Source organism: Pinus tabuliformis, chromosome 1_2 (genome assembly GCF_031772625.1).
Source record: "Pinus tabuliformis cultivar Carrire ecotype Pingquan chromosome 1_2, CPIR1, whole genome shotgun sequence".
In the NCBI taxonomy this organism is placed as follows: domain Eukaryota; kingdom Viridiplantae; phylum Streptophyta; class Pinopsida; order Pinales; family Pinaceae; genus Pinus; species Pinus tabuliformis.
Window position 1 is genome coordinate 693263946 of NC_142298.1, and position 10469 is coordinate 693274414.

General features: G+C 40.4%; 1 pseudogene; it reads left to right on the top strand.

The window, feature by feature from the left end:
* The first annotated feature begins 7331 nt into the window (after nucleotides 1-7331).
* LOC149207642 (uncharacterized) lies at nucleotides 7332-9088 on the top strand (annotated as a pseudogene).
* Nucleotides 9089-10469: the final 1381 nt, after the last annotated feature.

Here is a 10469-nt window from a genome sequence, read left to right on the forward strand (position 1 = left end):
GGCCACTAAATTTTTATTCGAGTATGTGTGTCACAGTTTTTGTTCGAGTATGTGTTGACACGGTTTGGGTGCCCAAAATTGTTATTGAGCGACAGAGGTATGCACTTTCTTAATGAAACAATCAGCGCACTGATGGAGGAATTTCAGGTGTACCATTAGAAGAGCACACCCTATCACCCACAGGCGAATGATACAATGGAAGCATTTAAATAAATTTTGGAGAACACACTAACTATGATATGCAACACGTAGAAAAATGATTGGGATGTGTGATACATGTAGTGTTATGGGCGTATCAGACAACTTGTAAGAAGCTGATTAGTCGGACCTCGTTCAGGCTAGTCTATGGGATCGAAGCAGTTATATGTTTGGAGTATGTTGTGCCAAGCCTATTTATAGCAGTGCTAATAGAAATGATGGATCGTGAGACCTTGGAGGAGCATCTCGTGCAGCTGATGGAGTTAGAGAAAGATCATCTTTTGGTAGAATTTCATCAACAGGTACAAAAGGAACAAGAGAAGGTGTGGCATGATCAACATATCAAGTTGTGCACATTCAAGGTAAATGATTTGGTGCTGCTATATGATAGTAAGTTCACTAAGTTCCTGGGAAAGTTTCAAATGCACTGGTTGGGGCCTTATGTCATCAAGGAGATCACGGATGGTGGCGCAGTCTAGCTCGCGAAGCTGAATGGTGAACCTTTTCATGGTAGAGTGAATGGGAGTCAGCTGAAATTATATACAGGGGATTTGGCCCCCTCGCAATGACTATATGGATGTAGAAGAGTCTTAGTGCTCCAGGAAGTTTCAAGGGAGCGCGGGACTATAAACTACACTACCCGGTGGAAAGAAGAAAGAACCAAGGGGGCTACGCGACATAAAGGGGTGCACCAGAATGAGCTGTGCCAGGAGAACATCGCCATAGATAATAATGCTATGCAGGTGGGCCTAAAGGTAATTGTTGAAGTTACTAATCGTGATTTGAGGGCTAAAAAGCAGTTAATAGGAGCAGATAGACACTATTTATTGCAAGAATCTATGAAGATCTGCTGCAAATGGGCATTTATTATCAGATTATGGGGGCAACAGTCGGATTTGAATTCAAAACCCCCTATAAATTGCACATATTTGTCCAATGCAAAACACTTTTCATTCTAAGAATTGAATGTGTATTTTTCTATCTGAAGCCTATGAATCGTGTGGTTTGGGAAGAATTTGTAATGTGCCCCGCATTGGCAAACTACACCGCCTCATCCTAAGAGCGATTCATTGAAAAGATGACTCGTACTAACCCCGTCGAAGCTATGACTTCAGGTGTTGTTGTTTCTGATGCGCTAGGACCAAAAGTTACAAGCATGGAAGCTCCAGCCTCTATGCCTATGGCACCAAGATTGACTCGGATGAAGCCCACCACTGCAAAAGAAAAACAACCCACTGCAAAGGCGAAGCACTCCACAAAGAAAAAACAAAAGAAGTCAGTGTTGGTGTGAATGTCAACGAGAAAGAATCCGGAGGTGCAACAAGAGGAGAAAAAGGATAAACAATTGGAGCAAGTACTGGACCTAGAAGAGGAATAATTCTAGGGTATCGAGGATGTTAATGCTGAAGAGGTGGAGCCTATGACGAGGTTTCTTGAGTATATCCCTCTGCGAAAGGGAAAAACTAAAGTAATGAAGGATCCGGATTTAGGGAAATTTGTAATTTTGACACCTTTGTTGCATGAGCAGGTCATGTTCGAAGGTCCTAGGCTAGCACACATTCCGTTGCTTAATATGGAGGATTCGGACCTCGCAGACCATGCAAAGTTTCCATACTTGAAAATCCACAATTATATGCAAAAAAGTTACTATGATGACACGGGGGTTACAATGTTGGAGCCTATGAAGTGGGTCCATGGTGTTGAGTAGTTAGGGTTGCTCAATCTGTCGTTAGTGCTCCATTATCACTACTCCAACATCAGCAGGGTATGTGTGCGCCAGCTCCTCGCGTTGGTGCATGATGGGTGCCTATGTCTAGGTGAGCCTATCCCCATCATAGACATGTTGATCCAAAGGATAAAAAAGTTTCCTTACAAAGGGGTGAACCCTGCCAAAGAGTTTGGAGGAAAAACCAGAGAAAAAGAGTTGGTAGATAAGATGAAGAAAGAATTTGGTCTAATCAAAAAGTTGTGTGGATATTCTATCACATTTATCTCAGACCCGACAATACAGTTTGCTACTCGGATTCTAGCTGGTAAGTTAATGAGAAAATGTCACTCAGATGAAGTTCCGGCATCGTTCATATCACTCGCAGCTCAGTCTGCGAAGGGTGTACAATAAAACTGGCCCAAGTATCTCTGTTAGGAGTTCCTTGCAAACTTATGAGAGGCCCAGGAGGAGAGCATGTCATTTCATTATTCTTGGCTATTGGTGTTGTTCATTTTGGTTGCTTGGAAATTACCTGAGGATAGCCAATTTCCTCCACACAAAGAAGAATTGAACAAGGCAATATGGTTTGCCTCATTGTGGGCCACAAAAGATCCAGAGAGTATTAAGGAAACAAAGATATTTTTTATTTTGATGCAGATTTACCTTCACATGGTGGTTAATCTAAAACCATTGTTGTCTCCCACCTTGTTCGTGCAGTAATCAGCCTATGCAGAATTCAAAGCTGATTTCTATAGGATCTCAATCAAAGCACGCAGAGACCCTGAGCAGAAATGGCACCAGTTGCCTTATATGGTGGCAAAAGAAAATATACAGGAAGTTGTGGGGCTTTTGCCCTAGGAATGGTGCGCACCTACAAAATTAGATGCGGGAATGATAATAGGCACAGAAATCTCTGCTGTGCAAAAGTGGAAGGATGCTGCTCAAAAGGCTATGTGCACACCGACAGAACAAAAGAAGAAGGAAGCTATTAAGGCAATTTTGGAGAAGGCTCGAATGGAAAAAGAGAGTGCTTCTAAGGAGTAGGCAGAAAAGGAATAGCAGGATTCATAGGAAGGTGACAAATTGGCTTCGTCCAAAACAGAAGAATAGGAGTTGTCAGCCCAGGGTGGAGGTGGTGATGAGGGGCAGAGCACTCCTTTCATTATGAAGTAACGAGGGAAGGAAAAGACTGGAGGATTGTGAAAGAAACAAAAGTCTAGTAAGAAAACACATGTTGATCTAATGGTATTGACAAAAGGCGATTTTGACAAGATTGGAGATAAAGTGTGGGATACAACAACAGAAGTGTTGCAGCAATTCAAGCATTAATACATGTAGATGCTAGGAAGTGTCCAAAAGGATCTACGCAAGTTGTAGATCCAGGCTAATAGGATTCAGGCAGACGTTGGTCAAGCGAGCATAACACAAGTGAGTGTGACACAAGGGAGCAACGCAGTGGGAGCACTAGAACAAACTCTAGACCTTAGAGTCATAACATTACCCACAAGATTGATCCGCGTAGAATCGACTGAAGAACGTGTCCTAATCAGCACTACCAAATACATGGGTATCAATTTGATAGCTCTAACACTTCCAGTTTTGCATGCATTACATCAAGGAGTGGCCGGTGAACTACAGATCTGTGAAGAATGCACCCTAACCACAATCAATGAATTTAAGGTCAACAATGAACAATTGTTCATTGAGAAAATGTAGGCATTAAAAGAAAAGGAGGAACTATAGGTAAGGAGTCACGTTTTCGAGACAACAGTTACAGAGGCCTGTAAAATGGTTACCGAACTACATATCCCTGAGGATGTGTAGACTGAGGCAAAAATCCAGAAGCTAACCGCTGGAGTACGCGATGCTAAATCTGAGGTTGGAAGTGTGACTTTCAATTTCAATATGAAAATTTCTGAGCTGTAGTTGAAATTGCAGCCCATAACTCTACCAGAGCTCTGGGAGCAGTGTAGAGCAGCCATAAGAGAGGGCATGACTACTTTGGATACCATAGTCACTGACTGTGTCACGATGTGTAATCAAGCAATGGAGATATGGAAAAACCTACAGGAGGACCCACACATGCAGTAATTGAACACAGATGTTTGGGTACGGGTGACTGCACACACTTTGGCGCTAGCACAGTGCCTCGCCAAGTTGCAGGAGGGGAAATAACTGCTCGCATAGGTCAAGGAAGCATAGAAGAAATATGCCTTGTTGAAGGCCAAACTACAGCCATGGCTAGATGAGGCTTATCAACTGACGATGTCACTTCAGGATAAGCTTAAGGGCTTGTAGAAGATGCAATGGACGATTTGGTTAGTAGTGCAAGGACCAACAACAAAGAAATTGGTTGAAGAGGTACAACAGGAAGCAGCATAGAGCGTTGCTGAAGTTGTAGTGATCAAGGTTGAGTTGGGTGATCTTCATAGTAAGATCATGGTGCCAACTAAGTGACTCGAGAGCGAGTCACGATATTTGTGTTGGAGGCCTATTGGGATGGGGTCCCCTAGGTTAGTTTGGGGTTAGTTAACCCAAATTTTGTATACATTTTTGTAAAATATGTAAAGTCTCTGCGATATGTGGATGCTGAGCATGTAGATGAATAAGAGTCAAAGGGGCTTACCCATTGTTTTGGGTAAATTTTGAGTCGGTTTTTAGATTCACCCATGGTCCGCAGACCATGGAATTATATTTAAAAGTCCATAAATAGGTGAGTCTTAGAGAGTCTAAGCTAAGGAAAAGCGAAGAAAAAGGAAGTTAATAGAAGACATGGACTAGAATAGTAAGGAAGAACCATGTTTGTACTGTTTTGGGTAGAAGAAAGGCTCTGCAGCTAAGTATGTAGAGGCCTAGGAAGAATCCGCAACTAAGTCCATGGACCCCTGTAGTTGCGTGCACCGGGTAGTTTGAGTTTGTACAGAAGAATTATAAGTAATAAAGATCAATTTCAAGTGGAATACTTGCATTTATCTATTACCTGGTTATCTATTATCTGTTTATCACATTGATTACTGTTTCATGTGAATTAATGTTTTGTATCTACGTGAATTGGGTTAATTGAACTTAATTGCACTTAATAATATGATCGAATAAGATTCGTGAAGGTTTAGAGTTACTTTGACTTAGATTTAGATTAGAGACATAGGTCTGCGCGACGACAGATCTAGATCCCAAAAACTCTAGAAGACTTGTTTATGTGTGTGAACTTAGCTGATTGTTATCTTTTGGACCTTAATAATACAGTAAACTTGTTTCGTGAAGGATTGGAGGTGATTAGAGCTAACTTTAGGGCTCAGGCTCTAACGAAGGATAGATCTATGCGAAGGAAGATCTAGGGTACATAAAGACATCACAATCATTTCTGGATGTGGAAACCTGGTTCTTGCATGCCCCCATACTGCTTCGGGTGAGACTACAACTTATGCTACTTGGGTTGTTGCTGAAAGGGCCAACAGTGTAGGGTTTTTTGGTTGGCACAACGAAATCTGAACCCGAGTCAGGACCCCCTAAAGCCAACAATCTCTTTGTGCTCCCTTCAAACATGAAAGTGAACAACCCACAGGAAATATCATCACATAGTACATCATGCCTGTTAGAAAAGATAGAAAAAGAAATTGTGTGCCTAAACAAGGTTGTTCCATCCTCGCCATTGAACTTATATCTGGATAAGTCACCTAAAATGATCACCGAAACTTAAAATTTAGAAAATTTAGAAAAACATGTCGGGGTTATGATTTAGATAGAAGTCATGAAATATGTGCAAAAATTCAAAAGAGACTTCAAGGGCCCAACTTTTCATCTAGCCCTCTTTCTAGCACTAGAAACATTGATGGTGCTAGTCCCGCCAACATTCAAGGGATCTCCCCAATATGAAGTCCCAACTAGACCTCACACTGTTAAGAGTGAGAGTCCTAGCAGTGAGTGAAAGTGTAATGACTTGACCGTGGTAGTGTGTAGAGGAAATTACGATAAACCTGGGTGAGAGGAAGTGTGTGACCCTGCAGAGAGTCAAGTGCAATGCATGAAGGTTCTAACATACAGAGGGGAAAAGGAAGTGTGCCCTTAGAAGCATGTAATAGCATGCAACATGAAAGGAACAAATGAGTGGAATGACATCACAAGCTAAAATGAAGAATAGTCTAGAAATTAAAGTGATGAGTTAATCCAACAACATGCATTCTGTTATCACCTAAGAAACAATTTCTAAATTGTTCACATCATTGTGATTGTAAAGGTTTGGTGTTAGTCCGGGTTTAGTTTTCTTTCAAATTTGCTTAGTATCTAAGTCCTAGAATTCTTGGTGGTATGGTTAAATAAAGGTCAAACACTCCGTTCTCATTCATCACTGGTTACATAACTCACATAGATTCCATGTATCAAATTTGTTCGAAGGTTCTTATGTGTTACGAAACTGTTTAGGAGTTTTCATAGGGCATAAACTCTGTTTAGGTGTTTTCGTAGCGCAAAACCCACATCTTGCACTGGCTGCGCTACGAAATCGGGTATTTGTTCGGATCCATAGCCAATCTCACCCAGCTGTCATATCCATCAAAATCTGTTATGTTTACATCAACAGTTGTCAGCTTATACACTCATTCAATATATCTCATACTGAATTGAGTTGGTTTACATCTCATTCAATACTCGATGCTTTTCTTCTGCTAGCCGATCACAGATTTCATTTGGGAAGAAGTGTATGTCTATTCTAGGTGGTTTTATCTTATTTCACTATAGTTTTGTGGATGATCAATATTTTTTTCAGTCAGCTGCATGATACCTGAAACTGGCTACAATATTTTCATTATGCGGTCACAGATCTTGCAGAGGCATTAGCTGCAAAGATGCCAAGAAATCTTAAGGCAGTTTTCTTTGTAAATTCAGGCACTGGGGCAGAGCAGATTTCTTTTGATCATGTTGCACATCTAAAACTCTCAGATGGAGGTTCAGCTACTACTCAATTAGCTGCAAATGCAGCCATTGCAAATACCTTCTTTCGTTGGGTCTATAAATCACGTGGGAACTGAAGTGTTTCCTAATCCATTTACATTAGGTGATGGAAAACCTCAGCATGCAGATTTTGGTCACTTCTATGGTTCGAGTTACTTTTCAGCTCCAGATGCTTCTTGTACTCCTAGTCTTTCTCGCTATCAAGATGGCTTGATTGTTGCAGACATGAATCTCAACCTTTGCAGACAAGTAAACGATAAGTGGGCATTTGATGGCTCGTTATGATATGTATGCGAATCTACTTACAAATTACCTTGACCCACATTTCAAATCACAAATTATCGCAGATCCATTCTTGCAGTAGTAACCTCAATAATGTTTCTTATCCAAGGACAATCTAGCACAAATTGCCGAGAGTTTGGCCATAGAAGAAAAATATAAATACACACTGAATCTAATACTCTCAGGCAAATTCTGCAGAGAGTTTGGCTTCTAATTTTCTTTTTTCTAGGAAACATGGAAGATGCAGCAGTATGCAACGCCACCACCAATGGATCCTCTACTGAAGCAGCAGCATCAGAAGCCATTGAATCAAAGGGGTTTTCACCCTCTCCCGAGGGATCCCTTATGGGATATAATTCTCTGCGCGATATTCTTCAATCAAATCTCCCGCCGTTACTCTACAAGGAAGTCAGCCAGTTGCTTTTAGGTGTAAATTGTGGCAAAGTAGTGTCACCCTTGTCTCTGCCAGAGACAGTACTTGCTATATCCAAAGAATCATCTTTTGATTTGCAGGCATATCGTTTCAATGCTGAGCCAGAGATGATGCGAGCTCCACGCATTGTTCGTGTTGGTCTTATTCAAAATTCCATTGTTCTTCCCACAACTGCTTCATTTTCAGAGCAGAGAAAAGCCATCATGCAGAAGGTTAAATGTATGATTGAAGCTGCTGGAGTTGCTTGTGTAAACATTGTCTGTCTACAGGAGGCCTGGACCATGCCATTTTCTTTTTGTACACGAGAAAAGAGGTGGTGTGAATTTGCAGAAAGTGTGGATGGAGAATCAACTCAATTTCTGAAGGATCTGGCACAGAAGTATAACATGGTGATTATCAGTCCTATTTTAGAGAGAGATATGAATCACGGTGAAGTTCTCTGGAACACTGCAATAGTCATAGGGAATCATGGCAACATTATTGGTAAACACCGTAAGAACCACATTCCAAGGGTTGGTGATTTTAATGAGAGCACTTACTATATGGAAGGAAACACAGGACATCCCGTGTTTGAGACTTGCTATGGGAAGGTTGGGATCAATATTTGCTATGGAAGACATCACCCTCTAAACTGGTTAGCATTTGGACTTAATGGAGCAGAGATTGTGTTCAACCCATCAGCTACTATTGGGGGTCTCAGTGAGCCAATGTGGTCTATAGAGGCTCGCCATCTAACCAGAATTCACTTCCATGATTTTATGTTGGATGTACATAGCCTTCTTCAAAAGTAAAAAAAAAAGGTCTAAGTGATCCTTTGGATGCTGTTGCTAATGATATTTCAAGTGAAGCAATTTTGTTGTGCATTGATGAGTTCATGGTAACAGATGTGGCAGATGCATTGATCCTGAATCAGATGTTTAGACATTTATTTAACAAAGGAATTATCTTGGTTTCCACTTCCAACAGGGCTCCTGATAATTTATATGAAGGTGGTCTTCAGAGGAATCTATTCTTGCCTTTTATCTCACTTTTGAAGGAGTGATTTGTTGATTCATGAGATTGGATCTTCCACTGACTATCGAAAGCTCACTTCAGCTCAGAAAGGATTGTATTTTTGTGGCATAGATTCTTCTCGTTTGCTCAAAGAAAAATTTCAAGAATTGATAAGTGGATATATGGCCACTCCAACAATTGTTGAAGTTGTCATGGGATAGACATTACAGATTCCTTTTGGAGCCAATGGTTGTGCTTATTTCCAGTTTAAAGATCTCTGTGAGAAACCTTTGGGTGCAACAGATTATTTTGGGCTTTTCACGCATTTCCATACTCTTGTATTGGGAGGCATACCTACTTTTGGAGCACACAACAGGACATCAGCATATTGTTTTGTCACATTAGTTGATGAAATGTATGAGAACAAGGCGAAGCTACTTTGTTCAGCAGAGGCATCACCAGTGGAGCTGCTTATAGGGGCAGTCTCCTACTTTTCAGGAGCAGTAAAGGAGATGAGACATTAAGGGCCAGCAAGGAGTTTTAAGCATCCACCAAAGTTAAATCGAAGGGAACCACTTGTCACAGAACGAGATTTTTATTATAATAAATACTATGTTCAGCATGATGTGGAGTTAGACTCCTAATTGTCTTAGGTTTCTAAAACTCCCAGTTAGCAGTTGTTGTATTTAATAGTTAGTTAAAGTTTGAATAAGTGTCGTAGCAAGCATAATTTGAGTTCCCCTCACGTAGGAGGAGGAATCTCAGCCATGTAAAGAATTCTATATATAGGAGAGAGAGCAATGTACTCAGGGTTGGAAAATTTCAGAGAAATTGGAACTATTGTGCTATGTATATGACTCTGTTTTAGTAATACAATACTTGGCTTTACTTCTCAGGAATCATAAGGGGTTTGCTGTTCAGAATGTTGTGTATTATCCTCTCCTCAGTATTTGCAGTGGTATAGATGTGTGATTACTTATAAATCACTGATTGTGCTCTAATTTCTTTCACATATTTATAAACTGTGTTGTCCTATATGTTTCTGGTGTGTTCTGAATGGTTGAAATCTAAATGTCCTGACTTCTATGTAAGGTTGATATCATTGTTATACTGAAATGATTTTGACTCCATAGACCCAATGGATACTTTCTAACTGTGTTTCCACCACTCACAATTTTATCTTTGTTTCACAAGAGTTAGCCATCTTAATCATAATCAAAAATCATTAATCCTTTGAGAGAGCCCTCTCAGGTTGGGGAGGCTAAGCCTCAGCCTAATGTAGGTTTGAAATAGTTACTTAAGGTCTTCCTGGTCAGCAGCCTTCCAGGGTCTAATTTTGAGATAACACATTCAACAAGATTCATACAAATGCATACAAAGTAGTTCATAAGCACATGCATAAGTTAAATAACATATATTGCTAAAGCAACTAGAATAGTTCAACTACATCAACAACATATGCATGAAAGTATGGTGGCTCTGATATTATTATTAGAAGTAAAATTTCCATCCATACATACACCATTGACAACCACTAGCCCCAATAGTGAAACATTACAATCAAGAACACCTACTCCTCCAAATAAGTATACTCACTCTAGGCTATGGAGAAGCCAAGAGGTTATGAGGTTCTATTTATAACAAAGGGTGGGGTGACCCTTAACATTCCCCTTTGTGACTATTTGACTTCCCTCCTGACCCTTTACAAGTAAGTCATTAAATAACATGATGGCATTTCACATTCCACTAATGACACTTGGAATTTCACTTACAACATAATATCACAATTTCCACATGTACCCATATAAGACAAAATAGGCTAGAGACAACCTAACAAGACAAAACACTATGATTCTGGAGTTTGGGAAAAGTCCAACTCAACCACATCCACTTGATGCTTCTCAG